Source organism: Hemitrygon akajei, chromosome 11, assembly GCF_048418815.1.
Source record: "Hemitrygon akajei chromosome 11, sHemAka1.3, whole genome shotgun sequence".
In the NCBI taxonomy this organism is placed as follows: Eukaryota; Metazoa; Chordata; class Chondrichthyes; order Myliobatiformes; family Dasyatidae; genus Hemitrygon; species Hemitrygon akajei.
This window is the reverse complement of record NC_133134.1, coordinates 139,207,079-139,233,191: the sequence shown is the minus strand read 5'-3', so window position 1 is coordinate 139,233,191 and position 26,113 is coordinate 139,207,079. Positions and strand designations below refer to the sequence as shown.

Genomic DNA, 26,113 nt, shown 5'->3' with positions numbered 1-26,113 from the left:
CCTCATTTGTGTGTATGTTGCAAAATGAATGTAGAGTATCATTAAGATCAATTTTAATGAAACATGGGTAGTGCAGCAGTTAGTGTGTGCTTTTGCAGCTCAAGACATTGGATTTTGGAGTTCAATTCCAACAGTCTCTGTAAGTAGTTTGCACATTCTCCCGATGACCACTTGGGTTTCCTCTGGGTGCTCCAGTTTCCTACCACAGTCCAAAGACATACTGGTTAGTAGATTAATTGGTCATTGTAAATCGTAATGTGATTAGACTAGTGTTAAATAGGTGTGTTGCTTGATGGCGCAGCTTGTTGGGCCAAAAAGGCCCGTTCTGTGCATTATCTCTAAAATAAAAATAAAACTTTTATATTGTTGGTAAATTATTTTATGCCCCTCAATAACAAATGTATTTCCCATTGCAAAGCTCCCTGCCCATTGTCTTTTCTCTTACTAAAGTTCCTGCTCTGCATGTTAAGATTTTGAATAACTGTTATTTTTTTGTTTATCTTTTAGCAATTGTACAGAAGCATGATGTGTACCATTCATCAGCCTGGAAACAAGAAAAGAGGCAAGAAGAAGAGAAGACAAAAAACAAGGAAAGAGAACAAGGAGCAGCTGAGAATTATCACAAATTTGTACTTGTGTTGGGAAAAGTTATTTGTTTCACCCTGTAAAGGCTGTCGCCGGATAGGATGAAAGTCAGCATAACAGAATTACTTTTGATACAATATCATCCAGATTTAATGCTGCTGTTTTCCTATCTATGTAAGAAGAAGCTCCTACTTAAATTCCATAAATTAAACCTTGCAAACCTGGAGTGAGGTATCGTACATAAATTACTGTTTTTCAATATTGTTATCGCATCCCATGGACAGCAGTTGGTGAGGATAATAATGAGGATCTCAACATTTGTTGGAGGCAACTCATTGCCTTGATTTTTCTTAATTGGATTTTCTTTACATTTCCACAGCTCGAAAACATTGTGGAACTGCAAATTATAGAAATGCAAATTGCCTGTAACAGATGAGGTCAACAGGAACTCTCAAACATTAATGCATAACAATATTAATGATCCATATCCCAATTAGTTTTATAGATTTCAAAACTAGAGAGAGAAAAATAGCAGAGGAAAAAATGTGGTGAAATAATCCCAGACAGATGCAAAAAGAAAAGAAGGGTAGAGGTAGGATAGTTTTATAGAGGTTACAGAAAGGAAAATATACAAACATAATTAATTATTAGTTATAAGAAAATCTTTGAGAACAATTCTCTACCTGAAAGAAGGAGGATTTACAGGTTCAATTGTTTCCATTCTGGATCACAGAGAATGAGACATTGCAGAAAAATACATCTCAATCATTAAATGTGGCCTCATGTCAATAAGCAGCAATTCCAGGTTTTTGCAGTGAGTTCAATGGGTAATATGTGCTCAATGGAACAAATTCTTGATGTTCATTGCGAGGGTAATGTCAAAATGCCACTTCAGGAGGCTAATGGCAAATTGTCCTGTAAATGATCATGCTCATGCTCTACCTCCCTACACAGTACTGGATGGTTTACACTTTGCTGATGATGTATACATTAAAACTATTGTTACTATTCCAGCAAATTCTGCCTCAACATATTACTTTGTACTGCAGAAATTCTGCTTGAATGATAAGTATTTAGCATGATAACGTGTGAAAAATACAATGTCGTACAATATATAACTTTCCTTAGTATTAACAAGCACATCTCTATGAAGAACAAGCCTACAAGTGTAATTTCCCAATTGCAATCTCCAATAACAAAATTTCAACTGTTTCAAAAATTTCTGCAATTTAATGTTGTTGCTGCTTTTCAAGCTACATATTCAACTTCTGATCAGATGTTCATAGACTGGCTAGGAAAGTGAAACCCAAGAACTCAGAAAGTGGTCTCAGTTAGATGTGCACTAATCTGTGTACATATACATGCTAATGAATTTACACTGGTCACACTATATGCCCAGATAGCAATTATTGGAAGAATGAAAGACATATATAATGGTATTAAATGTGCAGCATACAATATTGGCACAAGTAACTGCAGAAGCTCGAATCTGGAGCTAAAAGACAAACTGCTGGTGGAATTCAGTGGGTCAGGCAGGGGGGAAATAGGCAGACAACATTTCAGATCAAGATCTGTCACCTAGAGCCAATTTATTTTTCACTCCAGTAGGTAATGTTGAGGAAAGCCTGACAAGACTGGTTGGTTTAGGTCAGTAGTAACCTCATACTCTGCTCAAGTTTGCAATGGGCCTTTGAGGCATTTTTTATATTTTATACTTGAGTAGATTTATAGTCCAGAAGTATTATTTTGAGGCATCATAAACTATAATAATATTTGCACAATGATCACTATTGCTAGTTGTTGATATTCTTCAAGTATCTGGTGCTTTCCTTGATTGCTTCAAGTTGCTAGTGTCTGCAGAGAATAAAGAGATGGATACTAAAACATCACTTGGATATTTTAAGGCCAAATCAGTTGCTCTCAATCAAAGGTACTCTCCATGGACTAACTGGGAGAATGAGCAGAGACCATGCAGAACAGGCCAGATGGGTGAAGAAAAAGGGCAGAGAGAGGGAGAAATGATTCTACAAGAGGGGCAATGTATACTCTAGTTCTTCAAGGAGCAATTTGCCCAATTGAACTTCAGCAAGAAACTATGTATGAGGCATCTCTGTTTTGACATAAAATGTTCTCAATGAAAGGTGTCACCATTTGCTGACACAACATTATCCTCAGGGAACTGCCAGTGAAAAGTTGTCTGTGACAATGAGTGTTTATGGTTCCAACTCCTTCCAGACTATACTACGAAAGATTGGCAACATTTGCAAAATGCCATCAAATTATGGTTTGAGAGAAATCAGAGATAGTCCTAGAGTCAGAGGAAATTACAGCATAGAAATAGCTACTTTGGCTCATCTAGTCCATGTCAAACTTTTTTAACTTTTCAAACTTGATCTGCACCAGGACCACAGCCCTTCTCGCTTCTGCCATCCATGTACCTGTCCAAACATTGAAACCGAGCTTACATGCACCGCTTGCATTGGCTCTCATTCCATACTCTCATGACTCTCCATGTGAAGTTGTTTCCCCTCATATTCTCCTTAAATTTTTCACCTTTCCCCTTTAACCCACGACCTCCAGTTGTCCCACCCAACCCCAGTGGAAAAAGCCTGATGCATTTACCCTATTTATACCCCTCAATTTTGTATAGCTCTATCAAATTTCCCCTCAATCTTTCACATTCCAAGAAATAAAGTCCTAACCTATTCAACCTTTCCATATAACTCAGGTCCTCCTGTCCCGGCAAAAATCTGTGTGAATTTTCTCTGAACTCTTTCACATATTTATTTATTTATTTACATATTTCTTGTGCATCAGTGACCAAATCTGCACACAGTATTCCAAGTAAGGCCTCAGCAACTTCAACATGACATACCATCCCCTGTAAATGCTCTATCCAGGAGGTTGGCTGTGGAGTTACCTGTGAGAGGTGACAGTCCAGACTGCAAACTAGTGGCAGTAATGCAGTGCTAGAGCAAGGATGCTGGGTCCTGTCCTGAGAGATGGCATCAGGTCTGTGCTCCATACAATGGATTCTCTTCATTATAATGGGGCAAAAATCTAACTCATCTCACTCAACAGCTGGAGGACAGATTGTTGCACCTGGATGAGGCTCCATGGTAACCACCTTCCACTAATTGAACTCCCACTTCCAGACCCCATTCACCTGCCCATCCTGATGCATTATAGGAGCCCAAATGAGCCTTGCAATCTTATTTTAACTGGAACTAGTTACTGAATAATAATGGCTGACCTGCTAATCCAATGAACATGTTTAGTGCTGGCTGGTTACTGCAATCATTATAAGCAGAAAGTATGAAGGTGTCATGCCATCTGCAATGCATTGAATGGTTACAAATTAGTCAAGCATACAAAGACACCACAAGGGAGGGAGAGTGGTATCCAATATGGTAGGTCTATTAAACTTAGCTGTCTAGATGTTGCATGATATTTAAATTTGCTACCTGTATTGGTGAGTCAAAACAGTTCTCAGCTGCTAAATTAAACATTTGAAATTCTAGGAATCTACCAGTTCTTAAGTTTCCTTTCTTTATTCCAATAACTTTTGTATCTTGGGGATTTTGTAATTTAATATGTGCATTAAGTGCTTGTGTGGTGTAAGTCACAATTTCATGGCTATTTAAGGATTATTATGGAGAAGGTGTCAAAGTGATTGTTCCCACACTTCTGCTGGTGAGATTGGAGAAGTTGGACTCGTTCCATTGTGCAGAAGCTGCTGAAGCAAAGTAGCAATGTGAACTAGTTATTAGAAATAAATCATGAAGATGTTCAGATGATTTTCCAAATGATAGAAATCTGAGCACCAAGAAGTCATTTACCAAATGCATTGATTTCTTTCTGAAGGTTTAAATATATTTATCAAAAAATAATACTTTACACATTTTGAATATGCAGGTTTAATGATCTCATGTACTGAGGCAGATTCGTAATCATCTTAGGCATTGACATTGCAGATAACTTGCCTCTAATCCAGGTTTGCAGGCTCTGAGGCAGCCAATGAGGGCAGTGCAATGTGGGATCTGCAGGCATTTTCCAGGTCCCTGATTGGATATATTGTGAGCTGGTGTGTTCCTTCCATTGTTTTCTGTATGCTTTGAGGTACTCTGCTCGTCAGGTGCAGAGGTTGCCAGAAGTTGATGGGGATGTTGTATTTCCTCGAGGAAGCTTTGAGAACAGCCTCTTCCCATGATAGGCTTGAACCAGCATTTGGTGCTGAGCATGAGAATGACATAGTCTCAACAGAGCCAACTAAGTGCAAACAAGAATATGTTGTAAATAATTGTTTTTTTTTGCTAAATTATGTTTATCATAAACAGTTCTTTGAAATAGCAACATATTTAATTAGTGATATTTATAAAAGAATATAAATGCAACATTTACCACAGAATCCACAATAACTTAGCTGTATATCTATAAAACAGAGCAGGAACGTCTTTCAACAATACATTGTTATTTCACGCAGTCTTCTCAGCTACTTGCCTATCAAACTGAATTGATTTCCATTTTAATCAAATTTCAATGTGATACAAGGAACTTCTATTAGTATGGTTGGGACATATTTGTGTTCTATATTTTGAAGCAATCTTGAGAAAAAAAGTTGATTTTATTAATGTACATCTTCATACACTAACTTTTAATCTTTGAACATCTCGTTGATTCTATTTTAATATATAAGCCTGGTATCTTGAATTTAATAAATATTGGAACCCTGGGTCTGTCCTTGCTGGAATTTAGAAAGATGATGGGGGATCTCACTGAATCTTTTCGAATGTTGAAAGGCTTAGACAGAGTAGATATGGAAAGGATGTTGCCCATGGTGGGGGAATCTAGAACAAGAGGGCATAGCCTCAGGATTAGAGGGACATGCATTTAAAGCAAATAGCAGAGAAAATTCTTTAACCAGAGGGTGTTGAATTTGTGGAATTTCTTACTACAGGCAGCTGTGGAGGGAGTATTTAAGGCAGAGCTTGATAGGTTCTTGATTGGACATAGCATCAAAGGTTACGGGGAGAAGGCTGGGGAGTGGGGCTGAGGAAGTATAAAAAAGGATCAGCCATGATTGAATGGCGGAGCAGACTCGATGGGCCAAATGGCCTAATTAAGCTTCTATGTCATATCGTCTATATGAGATTCTATGGATATTATTTTAACAAAAGCATTTACTAATTCAAAATAAATAATTGTGCAAAGAAGTAGTCAGAGATGTGTGTTGCAAATCTGTTGATAATCTACTGTGGAATCATTACTATCATTTCCAATTTAGAATAATTTATATTACAAAATAATATGTCTTAGATTTGATGTACTGTCAATAGTTTGGATAAGCATTTAATTGTCATAGGAAAGTTACATATGTTATGGATAACTTAATTCTTTTTTAACAAAGTTAGAAATGTTTATTTATATTTGCTTTGGTCAATTCCAGAAATAAATCTTCATTTGCTTTATACTGGCATTGATTTCAAAGCAGCTCCCAATGGTAATACATTAATGTAGTGTACTTGTCTATTCTGCAAAACCTATGGTTGTAAATTCACAGACTTTGCAAATTTTTAGGAGCAGATTTGATATAATTTAATTTTGGTATAAACATAACACTCAGCTCCCTGGAATAGGGGAATTACTGTTGCTGTGGTGCTATTGATTTATGGGATTATAATTATAGGACTTATTTCTTTACATTTAGTTTTCTTTCTGTCTTTCTGCCCAGTCTTGAAGAGAATCTGTGATAAAATGAACTGATTTAAATCAGCGATTGAACACTGATAGTAAGTGACATTCAGTCAAACTAAGTCAATGTACATTCCATTAATATAAACCAGCATAATATTACTTGTTGCAATCTGGTTCAGATTTGATAGTTTAGCACTTTGAGTGAAATATGGAGTGCATTTAGATCTCCACACTGGTAGTCTTTTTCTTACGTGCTGGAAAATGTTAAACAACATAGACAATATTTCAGCCAAAGCACATAATGAAAGACAGGCTTGAAGAAGGACTAAATGCTTGTATACAACGTCAGAATAAACAACAACCCCTACACATTGGAATCGTGTTATCTTGTTACTAAAAAATTGTGGCAATTCAAACATACTGCAATTCCAGCAAAATACTTTTTCTATGTTGATTTTTAAACATTTCCAAATTATAACAATTTACTTGGCTTTACTTAAAAATGCATTTTAAAGCAACTTACTTGAATGTTATCTATTTCAATGTTGAATATAATGATGAATTTTCTAATTTGTTCATGTCCTTTGGTTTTCTAAATATTTATCTGATCCTAGAAAATCATCTGTTGAGGCAGAAAGCAATTTTAAATTTGTCTTATTTTTTGACTCCAGCAAATCTTTTTTCATATTTTACTAATTGAGGAAAGAATTGTTTGTCAGATTTTGTACAAAATGTCTCTGTTACCATAACTACACTGTTATTTTGAATGTGAACATCTTATTCAAAGACACATGCCATAACAGTGCAATCTAATTAAACAGAACTTTAAATTGATGGATACAATCTGTTTGGATATTTATGGGGAAGCAGTATAGCCCTCTTGTGGGAGATGATGGTATGAAGTACTTCTAGCTGATACAAGGATGTAGTTATCTTTCCTTTACTTATTTGACCATCCAAAATTGCACATACATGCCATCACACATTAAATCCTATCACTACAATTTGTCATGATGCACTGAATGGTATTGTTTTGAATAAGCATATATTGTACATTCAAATTATGATTAAATAATTGTTGCTTCTGCCATTACTCTATTTATTAAGTCAACCGGAATTGACAGACTTTGGCCTATTGTAATTTTAATTGCGTCTGAAAGTGCCTGTTTCTTGTCTCTCTCTCTCTCTACTGCTACCATTATGTCTTTGCATGGAGTTATGGAAAACATTTGTCACCAGAACATGTCTTTAATCCATAATGATTTTTATAACCATATTATTACTTTAGAGACTGAGGTTTGAAACCAAAGTGTCCAAATAAAATACTTTATAACGTGATATCTTGTAGCTAAAGTATCTTCCATGTCCTAAAAACACTCATTTCAGACAAATTATGATTTCATACAAAAATGCTCCACTGTGCGATTCTGTTAATGAACTCTAAGTGAAATAGAAGCACCACTATGGATACCATCTGCTGTTCTTAACTCAGAAATTGTATGACAGAACTATGCACTTCCATGAGAATTAATTAGAAAAATAAGAAATTGTCATGGAAATTGCCACTTTTATTCATTTTCATGTATTCTTGTTAAAATCATCTTTGCATCCTTTTCTATAAAATCTGCAAACTGCACAGATGATTAGCTTGCACTGTTTCATGAGGTAAAATGTGTTAGTTTATGGAACTTGTGTTTATGTAAGTCTGCAGGAGCCAGGAAACATATTAACAGTGCATTCCTCCTTCACACACAATGTATACACTGAGGAAGTGCATGTTCCAAGTCTGTGATTTCCTGTTCAGTACCCTTGGAGAAAGGAAATTAAACAGTAAAGTAGCTGAAGGAAAAAGTTTAGAAGTTAAAACCAGGTGATGAAAATGCAGTAGCTCGCTTTTGACAAGGTGAGAAGTGATAGTGAGACAGAGTATAATAGAAATCTAATTACATTTTCTTCAGCATATATACCATCAAGAGGTCTAGTCCCTTTTCTTGCCTGCTTTGGAAAGCCTTCACTTACTGTCAACAATGCCACAGGAGATCCATTATTACTGTCATATGAAAAACTGAATGTTTCCTGTTGCCTTTCCTGATGTTCTAACCCTAAAGCAGAAGCTGAGGACTTGTAAGTGGTCACCAAAATGCAACACCTGATCAGCCATATTAAAAGATTAAGCCCAGATAAAAACTGCCCCACTTCAGCTTCAAAGAAACCATGAATAACCTTGTAATGTATGGATCTATTTCTTTTAAAGCAATGAATCCCCTTAGCATTATGCATGATCTGCTGTCTACGCATGCACATTGCTCTTTTGCTGCAATGTGAATACACCAGTTAAAGCCATCTTTCAAATGCATGCTTTTAGTTAATTGATATGTAGTTGTGCACAGACACAACAAACTTGGTATGCCAACTACTTATTTTATATAAGCAGTAATGTTTATCAGAGTGTTTGTATATAAATATTCCAAAATAAACAAAAGTATAAATTGTGTTCACCTGAGATTATAAGAAAATGCAATTGCAAGAGCCAAGATCTTAAAGCACACTGTTGAATGGAAGTGAAATTAGTGAGGACTTTACAACAGGCATTTGGTGAGAGTGGAAATTAAATGCAGAGTGAAAGAATTATTGAGAAACCTGGATCATGAAAACATGGTAATCTGATTTATGTGGTTGTAAATAGTCTGTGATTAAGTCCAAAGTGCTAAAATTAACAAATAGACAGAGACAATAGAACATAGAACATAGCACAGGAACAAGTCCTTTGAGGTGGTGCAAACCTAATTTAACTGATAATTAAAAGCCAAAATAAACTAATCTCTTCTTGCACAACGTCCATATTCCTCCATTTTTGGCTAATTCATGTGCTTTACCGAGAGCCTCTTAATTGCCTTTATCAAATTTTCCTCCCCTAATACACCTGGCAGAGCATTCCAGGCACCCGCCACACCATTATTTTTAAAACAAAAAAGTATTTGCCATGCATATTTCCTTTGAACTTGCCACTTCTCACATTAAATGCATGTCCTCTATTTCAACCCTGAGAAGAAGATACCAGCTGTGGACTTTGTACCAGGTCTCCCCTCAGCCTCCACTGTTCCAGAGAAAATAACCCAAGTTCGTCCAACCTCTCCCCAGAATACGTGCTCTCTGATCCAACATTGTGGTAAACCTCTTTTATACCCCTCCAAAGCCTCCACAATTTTCCTCATAATGGGACAAGCAGAATTAAAAGCAATACTCCACATGTGGTTTAATTAGAGTTTCATAAAGCAGCAATGCAGTTTCTGTACTCTTGAGCTCTTGACTAATAAAAGCAAGCATACCATATGCTTTCTTTACCACCCTATCAACCTGTGCAGTCACTTTCATGGATCTATGGACTTGGGCCCCAGGTTCAAACAATTCATTGATCAGCCACAGTTGTCCCTGGCAAGGTCAATATTTACTTCCTATCTCTCATAGTCTTTTGGAAGGTACTGCATGGAAACAGGATCCATGGCCCAACTCATCTATGCTGACCAAAATGCCTATGTAGAGTACATTGATTGCATGTGCCTGTGTTTAGCCCATATCCCTCTAAACTTTTCCTGTGCATGGACAATACCTGTCTAATGTCTTAAAAAATACATTAATTATACCTGCCTCTACCACCTCTCCTGGTAATGCATTTCACCATCACTGTTTGTGTGAAAAATTTGCCCCTTGGGTTCCCTTTAAATCCTTTTCTTCTCACATTAAACCTATGCCTTCTCACTTTAGATTCCACGTAGCCTGAGAAAAAATCTGCAACTATATGCTCTATCTATACCCCTCTTTATTTTATAAACCTCGATAAGGTCGCTCCTCACCCTTTTTCAATCCAAAGAAAACAGTCACAACTTATCGAATATCTCCTTCCAAATCGTTCCCCAGTCCAGGCAATACTCTGAGGAATTTTTTCTGCTTATTCACATTCTTTTTTTTAACAAAACTATAAAAGTTTATTTACACAACAAATACACAAAGTACAAGTGTTTCAGTATTTACAAGGCAGTGATTACATTCAGATTAAAATATGATTATTACTGTCTATAAAACAGTTGATTCCCTGGCGGGAGCACTGCTCCTAGAAATCCCCCAAAGTACCCAGTGTGACTGCATGCTCCCTGATTCACATTCTTCCTACAGTGTGACCATCTGTACTGTACACACTACTTTAACTCTAGGTTAACCAGTGATTTCTACAACTATAACATGACGTTCTAACTTCTATGTCACTGCTTTGGTTGCTGAAGACAAGGTTAATATATGCCTTCTTCACCACTCTGTGAACCTGTGTCATCATTTCAGGGAATTGTGTACGTTCACTTGGTCTCGCTGTTCATTCCTCCAGGCTTTGCCAATCATTGTCTACTGCCTGGCCTGGATTAATTTCTCAAAATGGATACCTTTGCACTTGTCTGAGTTAAATTCCATTAGAGATTCCTTTGCCCACTTCCCCATTTGAAGTAGATCTTGTTGTTAGACCTTAGACAACTTATTTCACCTTTGAATAAATCAATAATTTTGGTGTTATCTGTAAACTTACTACGCATGCCACCTACATTCTTTTCCAAAAAAATTAATATACTGTATACGAAGGGCAATGGAGGACCCCACAATGATTTCTGCATCATGCCACTGGTTATAGGTCTCCAATCAAAAAAGCAATCTTCCACTACCACTCTCTGCCCTCTACCACTGACAATTTTGAGTCTAATTTGCTAACTCACCCTGGATTCTAGCTATTCCAAACTTATAGACAACCTAACAGGAAGGATGTTGTCAAAGACCTGTCTTTAGTCTATGTAGATACTATCTAATGCCCTGTCCTCATCATTCCTCTTGGCTATCTCCTCAAAAATCTCAAATTTTTGTATCGTTACCTCCCAGGAACAAAACCATGCTGTCTATCCTTAATCTGACCTTATCTTTCCAAATACAAAGAAAGCTTGTCCCTGAGAATCCCTTCAGTAACTTTCGCACCATTGAGGTAAGGTTCATTGGCCTGTTGTTCCCCAACTTCTCCTTGCAAGCCTTCTTAAAAAATGGCACTGCATTAGCCATCCTCCAGTCTTCTGGTACCTCACTCATGGCTAAAAAAGTTCAGACCCCAGCAATCTCCTCCTTTGCTTGTCACAACATCCAAGGAAATACCAGGGATCTATTCACTTTTGTGTACATTGAGATACCTTTACCTCCTCCTACAGAATGTTGACATACTTCAGAATAACACTGCATTCTTCTCTGAACTCACTAGTTTTCATGTCCTTCATTGTAAGTGCAGATGAAGAATTCAATTAAGACTTTGCTCATTTCCGAGGGCTCTGCACTTAGATAACCACACTGATCCTAAAGGAAACAACCCTCTCCCTTGATATCCTTTTGCTTTAAATATACTTTTAATCTTTTAAGATTCTACATCTGCCAAGGATATTTCACATTCCTTTCTGCCCTCTGAATTTCCTTTGTAAGTGTACTTGTACATCACTTGTACTTCTCAAGGGACTCACCTGATTCCAGCTGCCTAAACCTGATATATACCTTCTCCATTGTCTGACCAGCACCTCAATATCCCTCAGAACCAAGGTTTGCTAATCCTACTGATCTTGCCCTTCACTCTAACAGAACATGGTGAAACTCTCCTTATCTCACTTTTAGAAGTCTCCATTTGCCAGGCTTTAAACCACACACAGCCTCTCCCAATCAACCTTTGCAAGCTCTTGTCTATTATCATCATAATTAGCCTTGTTCTAATTTAGGACTATAACTTGTCACCCAGTCCTATCATTATCTTCAAACTAATAGAATCATGGCCACTAGTCCCAAAGTGCTCCCTCACTGACCAATCAGCTAGTTGCCCTGCCTCATTTCCCAAGAGGAAATTGATTACAGACCTTCTCTGGTAGTCCCTTCTACATATTATGTCAGAAAACTTTCCTAGACACATTTAACACATTCTTCCCTATCTAACCCTTTTGGACTATGGCAGTTCCAATCAATGTTAGGGATGTTAAAATCACGTAACATTACAACCCTGCAACGGAAGAAGGAATAAACTCATCTCAAGCTTCCAGTCAGTACAGATATCAAATAAAAACAAAGTTTCAATTACAAATCAGAATCAGAATCAGGTTTATCATCACCGGCATGTGACATGAAATTTGTTAACTTAGCAGCAGCAGTTCAATGCAATACATAATCTAACAGAGAAACAAATAAAACTAATAATAAATAAAATAAACAAATAAATAGATAAGTAAATCAATTACATATATTGAATAGATTTAAAAAAGTGCAAAAACAGTAATTCCCTATATTAAAAGAAAGTGAGCTAGTGTCCATTGTCCATTTAAGAATCGGATTGCGGAGGGGAAGAAGCTGTTCCTGAATCACTGAGTGTGTGTCTTCAGGCTTCTGTACCTCCTACCAGATGGTAACAGTGAGAAAAGGGCATGCCCTGGGTGCTGGAGGTCCTTAATAATGGACAATGCCTTTCTGAGACACCGCTCCCTGAAAGTGTCCTGGGTACTTTGTAGGCTAGTACCTAAGATGGAGCTGACTAGATTTACAACCTTCTGCAGCTTCTTTTGATCCTGTGCAGTAGCCCCTCCATACCAGACAGTGATGCAGCCTGTCAGAATGCACCCCATGTACATCTATAGAAGTTTTTGTGTATATTTGTTGACATGCTAATAAAGTAAATAAAGTATTATTAATAAAGTATAGGCACTGTCTTGCCTTTTATAACTACATCGATATGTTGGGACCAGGTTAGATCCTCAGAGATCTTGACAACCAGGAACTTGAAATTGCTCACTCTCTCCACTTCTGATCCGTCTATGAGGATTGGTATGTGTTCCTTCGTCTTACCCTTCCTGAAGTCCACAATCAGCTCTTTTGTCTTACTGACGTTAAGTACCAGGTTGTTGCTGTGACACCACTCCACTAGTTGGCATATATCACTCCTGTACACCCTCTCGTCACCACCTGAGATTCTATAAACAATGGTTGTATCGTCAGCAAATTTATAGATGATATTTGAGCTATCCCTAGCCATACAGTCATGTTATATAGAAAGTAGAGCAGAGGGCTAAGCACACACCCCTGAGGTGCACCAGTGTTGATCGTCAGCAAAGAGGATATGTTATCACCAATCTGCACAGATTGTGGTCTTCCTGTTAGTAAGTAGAAGGTCCAATTGTAGAGGGATGTGTAGAGGCCCATGTTCTGCAACTTCTCAATCAGGATTGTGGGAATGATGGTATTAAATGCTGAACTATAGTCAATGAACAGCATTCTAACGTATATGCTTGTGTTGTCCAGCTGGTCTAAAGCCGTGTGGGGAGCCATTGAGATTGCGTCTGCCGTTGACCTATTGTGGCGATAGGCAAATTGCAATGGGTCCAAGTCCTTGCTGAGGCAGGAGTTCAGTCTAGTCATAGCCAACCTCCCAAAGCAGAACACTATATTTGCAATCACCATAGCATTGACTGCAAAGGCACAAAACTACTGTGTTGCGCCAATGGCTTTTTGAACTGCCTGGTAAAGGAAGCCATTGAAATAAAACTGGAGAAAAAGAATTTCAAAAAAAATCTGAAGGTCTCACTTTGAGTAAGAACTGGAATTTGATTGTAATCCAGGTTGTAGAGCAATAACCTGATTGGGTGAGGACTAACCAATCAGGAGGGACAGACTATGGGGTTATAAATACCTCCAGACTAAACACGCCTCAGGCATCATCCCTAAAGAAGATAGCAGAGTTTGTCATCAAAACATCAGTTATAATTGATACCTGTACCCAGCTGAATCCCCGAGAAGAGTTTATTTGTTAACCCTACATCTGTCTGCATTCCTTGCAGTGTATGGAGTTGAGGATTTAGACCAGTAAATGAGGTGTATTATGAAGTCAGTTGCCTCTAGTTCCTTTATAAAGTGGAGATCCCTGGTGGGAGACAGCTTTCAGTTACCCAGTCCAGAGATTAGCTAATTTACAGCTAAACAAATTTCAGGGCATAATAATTAGGTATGTGTTGGCGCATGGCCTAGTGTGCAAGGCATCAGACTAGTAACCTGAAGGTCACTGGTTCGAGCCTCAGCTGAGGCAACGTGTTTGTGTCCTTGAGCAAGGCACTTAACAACACATTGCTCTGCGACGTCACCGGTGCCAAGCTGCTTGGGTCCTAGTGCCCTTCCCTTGGACAACATCGGTGGCATGGAGAGGGGAATGCCTGCAGCTTGGGCAACTGCTGGTCTCCCATACAACCCTGCCCAGGCCTGCGCTCTGGAAACTCCAGGCGCAGATCCATGGTCTCTCGAGACCGACGGATGCCACCACCAATTAGGTATACATCTAGGAAGGTTGGGAGAAAATGATAACCTCTGCAACCTCACCCCAAGAATCTGCAGAGAGAGAAGCCAATGACCTTGCATCAGAAATGGGAAATGGGTTTACAGGACAGGGAAGAGGAGAGAGAGGGGGAGAGAGCGAGAGCGAGAGAGAGAGAGAGAGAGAGAGAGAGAGAGAGAGAGCGAGAGCGAGAGCGAGAGAGAGAGAGAGAGAGAGAGAGAGATGCGTGGTGCTATGGTTGTGAGGTGGACATATAGAGAAATTTCTGTGATTGATTAAAGCAGCAATATTTATTAACAAATGGATGATTGCACCTGGTGAATAGAATGGTTACAAGCATAGTGAATAGCAAAAGGTTAGACTGCAATAGGTATAAATGTAAGATATAGAATAATTATTTGAAGTTATTAAAATAAAAAGATGCAAATTCTGATGCCAGGGCATCAAAGGGTATGGGGAGAAGGCAGGAGAGTGGGGATGATTGGAAGAATTGGATCAGCCCAGGATTGAATGGCGGAGCAGACTCGATGGGCCAAAGGGCCTACTGCTCCTATATCTTATGGTCACTGATGTTGAAGAGGCCATATTGTAAGCACCAGATACAGTAGATAACCCAAAATAACTCACAGGTGAAGTGTCTCCTCATTTGGAAGGACTGTTTGGGGCCCTGAATGTTGGTGAAGGATGAGGTGAAGGGGCAGTATAGCACTTATCCTGCTTGCAGAGGTAAATGCCAGGAGAGAGATCAGTAGGGAGGGAAAACGAGTGGATAAGGGATCCTGTAGAGGGCGATCCTGCAGAAAGCAGAGAGTGGGGGTGAGGGAAAGATATGTTTAGTGGTAGGATCCTATTGAAGATGGCAGAAGTTACAGAGAATGATGTGTTAGATGTGGAGGCTTTTGGGGTGGTAGGTTAGGAGAAGGGGAACTCTGTCCCTGTTATGGCAGCAGGAATATAGGGTAAAGAAAATGGAGGAGATGTGGATGAGGGCAGTATCAATGGTAGAGGAAGGGAAACCACTTTCTTTGAAGAAGGGGGACATCTCAGATATTCTAGAATGGAAAATCTTTTCTTGAGAACAAAGTAATGCACAAAAAAAAATTGCTGGAGGAACTCAGCAGGTCAGGCAGCATCTATGGTAATGAATAAATAGTTGACCTTTTGGGGCTGAGACCCTTCTTCAGCACTGAAAAGGAAGGAGGAATATATCAGAATAAAAGTTGGGAATGGGGAAGGAGGATTGCTAAATAGTGATAGGTGAAACCAGATGGGTTGGAAAGATAAAGGGCAGGAGAAGAAGGAATCTGATAGGAGAGGAGAGTGGACCATAGGAGAAAAGAAAAGATGGGACCCAGGGGGAGTTAATAGGCAAGTGAGAAGAAGTAAAAGGCCAGAGAGGGGAATAGAAGAAGAGGGGAGGAGGAATTTTTTTTTTACCAGAAGGAGAAATCGATATGCATGCCTTCATTAGGCTGCCCAGACAGAATATAAGGTGTTGCTCCTCCACCCTGAGGGTGGCCTCATCTTAGCACAAGAGGAATCCATGGACTAACATGTCAGAAAAGGAATGGGAATTGGAATTAAAATGTATGGCCACCAAGAAGTTCCACTTTTGATGGATGGAGCAGAGGTGTTCAACCAAGCAGTTTCCCAAGTTATGTCAGGTCTCACCAATGTAGAGCAGGACACATCAGGAGTACGGAGCATAATAGATGACCCCAGTGGGTTTGCAGGTGAAGTGTTGCCTCATCTGGAAGGACTGTTAGGGGACCTGAATGGAGGTGAGGGAGGAGGTGAATGGGTTGAGAACAAATGTGGTGGAGACAAAGGAACTGAGAAAAGTGAACAACATTTATACAAGTGACGGGTGGAAGAGGTATAGTCAAGATAGTTCTGAGAGTCAGTAAGTTCATAGTCAAAATAGTTGTGAAAGTCAGTAAATGTTAACTGTTTTACTTTCTGCAGATTTTTAGAGTGCTCAGCATTATCAGATGTTATTATCCAAGGTACACAGGTTGAATTGAGCAAATATGTATAATGTATTTGAAAGTCAACCAACCTATTCGATTGGAACCATAAGAAATTGTGGAACTAAGATGTGGACACAAATAGCAGTAAGGCATAGAGGAGAAGCGCTGACAAACTTTGGTTTGATACAAGAATCACAGAATAGTCATTGTATGGGACCAGTTAATCTAATGTAGGATCAGGAAATTATCATCCTCTGAGGAATGGAGCTCCTGACAATTGTATGAGGTTTGTTAAGAATTACATTTTTTAACCCTACAAATGAAGAAACAGCACTGTTTGCCTATTAAACGTATTTCTCTTCCACAGACCGACCTGACCTGAATTTTCAGCAAGTAGTGTCTCAATGCAAGCTGTATATCTTCATACGTCATTCTGTATACCCAGGCACCTCAGTACAATATTGCATTTTGTACATTGAGGATCTGAAAACAAAGCCTAAACTTTTGAAATGATGTACTTAGTCATGGAAAAGCATGCACAAGGCACAATATTTATGTACACAAAAATGGAATCTCACTTGAAAATCAATCACAAGGCTGGGATGTTCCCAGTGCCCTGAAGGATTACAAATGTTATTCCAGTTCATAAACACACAGATTTGACAACCAGGGGCCAGTACACTAAACATGGGTGCCAAGGAAGCTATTTGACAATATACTCAGAATCAAAATTAATTGGCACTTGGAAAACATGGGGTTAATATATGACAGCATCAGGTTAGTCACAGATAATTCTGTTTGTCCAACTTTGTTTATCTAACTCGATTGAGTTTTCTGATCATGGGCACTGATGAAGGTAGTGTGGGTGATACTGTGCATGTGTAACGGGATTTGGTATTGTGCCATATAATCGACATGCTGCCAGCAATAAAACACAGAGGATGAAAGGAGTGATCAAGCGGCAATGTAGCCTGTATAGATTGTCATTTTGACACATCCTATCACAGACACTCCTTTAGTACTCAAACCAAAGAGTAACCTGTACCTCTCTGTTTCTTAATTCTGATAAAGGGCCACAGACCTGAAACACATCTGTTTCTCTTTCCACAGATGCTGCCCGATCTGCTGAGTGTTTCCAGACTTTTCTGTTTTTGTTTTAGATTTCCGGTATCCACACATTTTTTTCATAGATTGTAGTCCACTTCTCTTAAGGATCACAATCTTAGCGATACATTTGGTCCTGAATGATTCCAAAGATTTCTCTCAGATTGCAGAGGTGAAAGCTGTTCAGTGCTCCGACCTATTCAGCTTTCACAGATGCATAAAATTACTAAGGACATAACATTGATTGATTGACACCTTTGAGTTGATAGTTAGTAGTTTGTCATTCCAGATCTGGGATTGCAGTTCGCCAAAGCTGACAGAGTCTTTGCTGGTAATAGTTGAAACAAAATAAAAGTGATCCACATCAACCTGCGACTGACTTTTGACATAGATTTTGGTCAGGATGTTAGCTTCTGATGTTTAATCAGCATTATTCTGTGATTAACAATGCAAGGTGTTACAGGTCTTTCTGAAATGGATTGGGATAAGGCCCGGCTGAACAGCATGGAGTTGCTTCCATTTCACATTGCTGTGATTGTAGCCAGCATGTTAATGGGGACTTGGTGCATTTGTTGAACTCAAATGAGGCTTGCTTCCAGTACTGCATGGTTGTTTCATTTGTGGAACTCTGATTAAAGACAGCATCTTTTGTGTACAGCCAAGTTTCAACAGGCCCTTTCTACAAAGAGGATCCGATGTTTATAGTTATTTCCTTACAATAATTTCAGAGCACTGTGATGTTTTTGCCAATTATACACACATCAGTACTGAACATCACACTGAACTCACCGTGGCTCTAATAGTAAGAACTTATTATTTTCAGTAAGACTCCTGCCATGCAGATGGACCTAAGATATTAATTGATATTTGATATACCTTAGTGTAATCCCTTTAGTTTACTGGCAGCAGTACTCAAGGTCAAATGGAAACAATTCCTCACTGAGCAGCTGGAAATTATCCTGACTTTTTGCAGAAATATTGTCACCTTCTACAATATTAATCAATGTTAAGTGGTAATCAATGTAAAGATACAAAATACTGGCTGACCAGCAGGAGGCAAAGAGTAGGAATACAAGGGGCCTTTTATGGTTAGCTGCCAGTGACAAATGGTGTTCAGATTGGGTTAATGTTGGGCCCGAATCTTTTCAAATTATATGTTAATACTCTGGGATAATAGAATTGATGGCTTTGTGGTTAAGTTTGCAGATGATACAAAGATAGGTGGAGGGGCAGGTAGTATTGAGGAAGCAGGACGTCTGCAATGGACTTAGACAGATTGGGAGAAAATGCAAAGAAGTGGTAGATGAAGAATAGTGTTGGGAAGAGTATGGTAATGCACTTTGGTAGAAGGAATATAGTGGTAGACAATTTTCTAAATGGGGAACAAATTCAGAAATCAGAGGTGGAAAGGAACATGGAGATTCCAGTGCTAGATTTCCTAAAGATTAACCTGCAGATTGGGTCAGTAATAAGGAAGGAAGAATGACAAGAATAGAAAAGCAAGAATGTAATGTTGAGACTTTATAAGACTTGTAATGTATTTAAGTTTTTCAGTAATATTTAAGTAATATTGAAACATAGAAACATAGAAAAGCTACAGCAAAATACAGGCCCTTCGGCCCACAAAGTTGTGCTGAACATGTCTCTACCTTAGAAGTTAATAGGCTTACCTATAGCCCTCTATTTTTCTAAGCTCCATGTACCTATCCAAAAGTCTCTTAAAAGACCCTGTTATATCCGCCTCCACCACCATTGCTGGTAGCCCATTCCACGCACTCACCACTCTCTGAGTAAAAAACCTATCCCTGACATCTCCTCTGTACCTACTCCCCAGCACCTTAAACCCGTGTCCACTTGTGGCAAACATTTCAGCCCTGGGAAAAATCCTCTGACTATCCACACCTCTGTGATCAATGCCTCTCATCATCTTATACACCTCTATCAGGTCACCTCTCATCCTCCATCGCTCCAAGGAGAAAAGGCCGAGTTCACTCAACCTATTCTTATAAGGCATGCTCCCCAATCCAGGCAACATCTTTGTAAATCTCCTCTTCACCCTTTCTATGTCTTCCACATCCTTCCTGTGGTGAGGAGACCAGAACTGAGCACAGTTCTCCAAGTGGAGTATGACCAGGTTCCTATATAGTTGCAATATTACCTCTCAGCTCCTAAATTCAATTCCACGATTGATGAAGGTCAATACACTGTACACCTTCTTAACAACAGAGTCAACCGGCGCAGCTGCTTTGAGCATCCTATGGACTCAGACACCAAGATACCTTATCAAATGCCTTGCTAAAATCCATATACACTACATCTACTGCTCTTCCTTCATCAATGTTTTTAGTCACATCCTCAAAAAATTCAATCAGGCTCGTAAGGCACGACCTGCCCTTAACAAAGCCTTGCTGACTATTGCTAATCATATTATACTTCTCTAAATGTTCATAAATCCTGCCTCTCAGGATCTTCTCCATCAACTTACCAACCACTGACATATGACTCACTGGTCTATAATTTTCTGGGCTATATCTGCTCCCTTTCTTAATTAAAGGAACAACATCCACAACCCTCCAATCCTCCGGAACCTCTCCCGTCCCCCTTGATGATGCAAAGATCATGGCCAGAGGCTCAGCAATCTCCTCCCTCACCTCCCACAGTAGCCTGGGGTACACCTCATCCGGTCCCGGCGCTTATCCAACTTGATGCTTTCCAAAAGCCCCAGCACATCCTCTTCCTTAATATCTACAACCTCAAGCTTTTCAGTCTGCTGCAAGTCATCACTACAATCAGCAAGATCCTTTCCATAGTGAATACTGAATTAAAGTATTCATTAAGTACCTCTGCTGTTTCCTCCAATTCCATACACACTTTCCCTCTGTAACACTTGATAGGTCCTATTCTTTCACGTGCTATCCTCTTGCTCTTCACATACATGTAGAATGCCTTGGGGTTTTCCCTAATCCTGCCCACCAAGGCCTTCTCAAGGCCCGTTCTGGCTCTCCTAATTTCCTTCTTAAACTTCTTCCTATTAGCCTTATAATCTTCTAGATCTCTAACATTACCTAGCTCTCTGAACCTTTTGTAAGCTTTTCTTTTCTTCTTGACCAGATTCATTAAAGTCTTTGTACACCACGGTTCCTGTACACTACCATGACTTCCCTGTCTCATTGGAATGTACCAATACAGAACACCACACAAATATCCCCTGAATATTTGTCACATTTCTTCTGTACTTTTCCCTGAGACCATGTGTTCCCAATTTAAGCTTCCAATTTCCTACCTGATAGCCTCATAATTCCCCTTACTCCAATTAAATGCTTTTCTAACTTGTCTGTTCCTATCTCTCTCCAATGCAATTGTAAGCAAGATAGAATTATGATCATTGTCTCCAAAATGCTCTCCCACTGAGACATCTGACACCTGACCAGGTTTATTTCCCAATACCAAATCAAGTGGAGCCTCTCCTCTTGTAGACGTATCTACATATTGTGTCAAGAAACCTTCCTGAACACCCTAACAATCTCCATCCCATCTAAACCCCTTGCAGTAGAGAGATGCCAATCGATATTTGGGAAATTAAAATCTCCCATCACGACAACTCTGTTATTATTACACCTTATTACACCAGGATCTGTTTCCCTATTTGCTCCCCGATATCCCTGTTACAATTGGGTGGACTATATAAGACACCCAGTAAAGTTATTGACCCCTTCCTTTTCCTAACCTCCACCCACAGAGACTCAGTAGACAATCCCTCCATGGTGTAGACAATATTGTAGATATGTTGTTTGATTAGGCATTCTTTGTTGTTTTTTAAAATTCAGTACAGTTTATATGTAAAAGTTTATGAATGGCATACATCATCACCCCACCACATCATAGGCATACGTCTCATTTGAAGTAAAAATGAAACTAGGGTACACACGTTATTCTCGGCTTCATGTTTGCTTTGAATTAGTTTTTATGTTTTAGAGTTACAAAACATAACAGTGGCAATGAGGATGTTTTAAAGAACCCAAGATGATTACCTACTTATTGAAGTACACTGAGACGTTTAAGTTAAATAAAAGCTCATGGGAACACTTGTTAAAAAAGCACAGCACACCTTTTTTGCAAGAGGAGAAGACATTTGAATTCTAAAAAGGCAGAAAAAAGGACAAATTAATGTGTTCATAAACAGTGAGTATGAAGTTGTCATTAAAAAAGCAGTAATAGCTGGCTACAGCAGTAATATAGACATATTTGATTACACAGCAGATGACTGGAATAGGTATACTGAGCAAATTGAACAATATTTTAAAGCAAGTGGAATAGCCAATGAGAAATAAGCTCTAGTTTTGCTGCGTGCATTAGGTATAAAATCATAAAGTTTTCTTAGAAGATTGACAGGTTTAAAGGTGAATCCTTCAGAAAATGGAACAAAGTAGGACACATACAAGGAGCATGTTGGGAGACAAAAATAAATAGACTGCACAGGGAAGAGTAAGATAAAAGGTCAAGTTGCAGTTTCAAAAAGAGCTCTAATCTGCATGCCATTGATGAAAAATCTGATTATGATGAGAGTGAATATGTTGGCATGTGGCCTAGTGGATAAGGCATCGGTCTAGTGATCTAAAGGTCACTGGTTTGAGCCTCAGCTGAGGCAGCGTGTTGTATCCTTGAGCAAGACAATTAACAACACATTGCTCTGCGATGACACCAGTGCCAAGCTGCTTGGGTCCTAGTGCCCTTCCCTTGGACAACATCAGTGGTGTGGAGAGGGAAAGGCTTGCAGCATGGGCAACTGCAGATCTCCCATACAACCCTGCCCAGGTCTGCGCCCTGGAAACCTTCCAAGGCGCAAATCCATGGTCTCACGAGACTAACGGATGCCTATAAAGATGAGAGTGACAAAGGACTGGCCTTGAGATTCACAATGTGAAAACTAACAATAGACGAACAATATGGTTTGCATCGTAAGTGAAGAGCAAATGATCTGAGTTGAATTGACTTTATTTCCTACATCCTTCATGTACGTTACATTACGTACTTTACGTTAAATATTTACGTTACGTCTCCATTGAAATGTACAATGTGCAATTTATAGTAATTTTTAATAAATAGTACATACAACAGGGCAGTCAATATAATACAGATAATATAACAATATTTGTACATAGATAATATAACAATAATATTACAGTATGTTATACAACAATATAACATACAACTGTGACAGCATGAATTAATCAGTCTGGTGGTCTGGTGAAGGAAGCTGTCCCGGAGCCTGTTGGTCCTGGCTTTTGTGCTGTGGTACCGTTTCCCGGATGGTAGCAGCTGGAACAGTTTGTGGTTGGGTGACTCAGGTCCCCAACGACCCTTTGGGCCCTTTTGACACACCTATCTCTGTAAGTATCCTAAATAGTGGGAAGTTCACATCTACAGATGCGCTGGGCTGTCCACACCACTCTCTGCAGAGCCCTGTGATTGAAGGAAGTACAGTTCCTATACCAGGCAGTGGTACAGCCAGTCAAGATTCTTTCAATTGTGCCCCTGTAGAAAGTCCTTAGGATTTGGGGACTCATGCCAAACTTCTTCAATTGTAGGAGAAAGAGGCACTGTTGTGCTTTTTTCACCACACAGCCAGTATGTACAGACCATGTGAGATCCTCGGTGATGTGTATGCTGAGGAACTTAAATCTGTTCGTCCTCTCAAACCCAGATCCATTGATGTCAATAGGGGTTAGCCTGACTCTATTCCTCCTGTAGTCCATAACCAACTCCTTCGTTTTTGCAACATTGAGGGAGAGGTTGTTTTCTTGACACCACTGTGTCAGGGTGATGATTTCTCTCTAGGCTGCCTCATTATTATTTGAGATAAGGCTAATCAATGTAGTAATGTCAGCAAATTTAATTAGCAGATTGTTGCTGTGGGTGCTGACACAGTCATGGGTATACAGACAGAAAAGGAGGGGGCTTTGGACACAGCCCTGAGGGACACCTGTTTTGAGGATCAGAGGGGCAGAGATGATGCAGCCCATTCTTATCATCTGCTGATGATCTGACAGGAAGTCCAGGATCCAGCTGTACAAGGCAGGGTGAGGGCTGAGTTCTCAGAGCTTCTTGTCAAGCCTGGCAGGAATAATAGTGTTGAATGCTGAACTGTAGTCCAAGAACAGTACGTATTCTCATATAAGCATCCTTCTCCAGATGTGTAAGAACGGTGTGTAGAGCTGTGGCTATTGCGTCATCTGTCGATCAGTTTTGTCGGTAGGCAATTTGTAGGGGTCCAGTGTGGGTGGTAGCACGCTGCAGGTGAAGTCCTTGACAGGCTGTCAAAGCATTTGCTTATTATTGAGGTGAGTGCGACAAGCCACCAGTCATTCAGATATGTTACCCTGGTCTTAGGTACAGGGACAATGGTGGATGTTTTGAAGCACTGGGAGTGGGAAAGTTTAAAAATGTCTGAAAAATTGGCATTGAACACTGGCCTGGCTGTTTCAGTCATTCAACAAAATGAGTTTCAACAGCATTTCAAAGAGATTAAACTGAAGACTGCAGATATCCAGCTAAGAACCTATGCTGGAGGAAAGATAATTCCTGTGGGAATGACATTTGTAACTGTGAAATAGAACAACCAACAAGCCACATTGCGATTGTATGTGGTAAAATCAACATCAGAATCAGGTTTAATATTACCAGCATATGTCATGAAATTTGTTGTCGTTGCAGCATCAGTATAATGAAAAATATAATAATAGAGAAAATGTGAAATAGTTAAATAAGTAGTGCAAAAATAAAAATAAAAAGTAGTGAAGTAGTGTTCATGGGTTTAATATCTATTCAGAAATCAGATGGCAGAGTGGAAGAAGGTGTTCCTGAATTGTTGAGTGTGTGCCTTTAGGTTTCTGTTACCTCCTTTCTAATGGTGGCAATGAGATGATGGCATATCCTGGGTGATGGGGGTTGGTGTCCTTAATAATGGATGCCACATTTTGAGGCATTGCTACTTCAAAATGTCCTGGATACTATGAGGCTAGTGCCCATGATGGAGCTGATTAAGTTTCCAACTCTTTGCAGCTTATTTCAAGACTGTGCAGTAGCCCCACTCCCCATAGCAGATGATGATGCAGCCAGTTAGAGTACTCTCCATGGTACATCTGCAGAAAGTTGCGAGTGTCTCTGGGAATGTACCAAATCTTCTCAAACTCTGAATGAAATATACCCACTATTATGCCTTCTTTGTAGCTGCGTCAATGTGTTGGCCCAGGATAGATCCTCTGAGATATTGACACCCAGAAACTTAAAATTGCTCACTCTTTCCACAAGAAGGCACAGCCTCGGAATTGAAGGAAGTCCCCTGAGAACGGAGATGAGAAAGAATTTCTTTAGTCAAATAGTAGTGAATCTGTGGATTTCATTGCCACTGAAGGCTGTGGAGGTCAAGTCATTGAACATATTTAAAACAGATTTTGATAGATTCTTGATTAGTCAGGGCATCAAAGGTTACAGGGAGAAGGCAGGAGAATGGGATTAAGAGGGAAAATCAATTAGCCACAATGGAATACTGGAGCAGACTTGATAGCCCGAATAGCCTAATTCTGTTCTGATGACTTAAGTTCTGACTCTGAAAACTGGTTCAACTTGTAATGTAATTTCTAATCTGAAGGCAAAAGTAGAATGGTTGAGTAATGAAACAGCACAGTATGTTATTTTTCTTGGGAGCAGCACATTTTATTTGCAAAAAGAAAGATAATCAAGTTTAAACAAAATGAAAGAATTTATGTGTTCGTAAACAGCGAGTACCCGGTGATAGTAATTATAAAAAGAAAGCAGAAATAAGTACCAATTTGATTGAGTACATTTGCTTTAAATGCATACAGTTTGCTTAGATGTTTGACTGCTCCAGCAAAACCAGCTGAAATGAGCTTTGCTGATATTGTGAAAGTAATTCAGGTACATTAAAACAGAAACCATTGTTGATCGCAGAATGCTTTAAGTTTCATAAGCAGAATCAAAAGGAAAGGGAGTCCATTTCAGCTTATATGGGTGAATTGAATAAATTGTCCAAGTATTGCCAGTTCAGTGAAGGGATAAATGATGTTTAGTTTGAGAATCTTTCAAGAAATCATTCAAAAACATCTCCTAACTGAAGCACAACTTGCATTTAAAAGTGCAGTTGAAATAGCTGTATCAATGGAAACAGCAGACAAAGGTGTAACTGAGTTGCAGTCAGGATTGAAAGTGAGCATGAACAAAATGGCAATATCTCGACAGAGGCCTCTCTGCCCAAACAAATTGTGGTACCATTGTGGCAGAGGCTTACATACACTAGATGAATGCAGATTTAAAGATAAAACTTGCAGAAAATGCCACAAAGTAGGATACATACAAACAGCATGTT

The 26,113-nt window shown here is 39.2% G+C and overlaps 1 long non-coding RNA gene across 3 annotated transcripts in view; it reads right to left on the bottom strand.

Annotated features, from left to right (window-relative positions):
• Positions 1-4,486: 4,486 nt before the first annotated feature.
• Positions 4,487-26,113, bottom strand: part of LOC140736065 (uncharacterized) — an 82,990-nt gene continuing 61,363 nt past the window's right edge. For all 3 annotated transcript variants that reach the window (XR_012100878.1, XR_012100879.1, XR_012100880.1), the window contains 2 exons: positions 6,803-6,901; positions 4,487-4,854 (listed from right to left, as the gene is read on the bottom strand). This is a non-coding gene — a long non-coding RNA (uncharacterized lncRNA). The remainder of the gene's footprint in view (positions 4,855-6,802; positions 6,902-26,113) is intronic.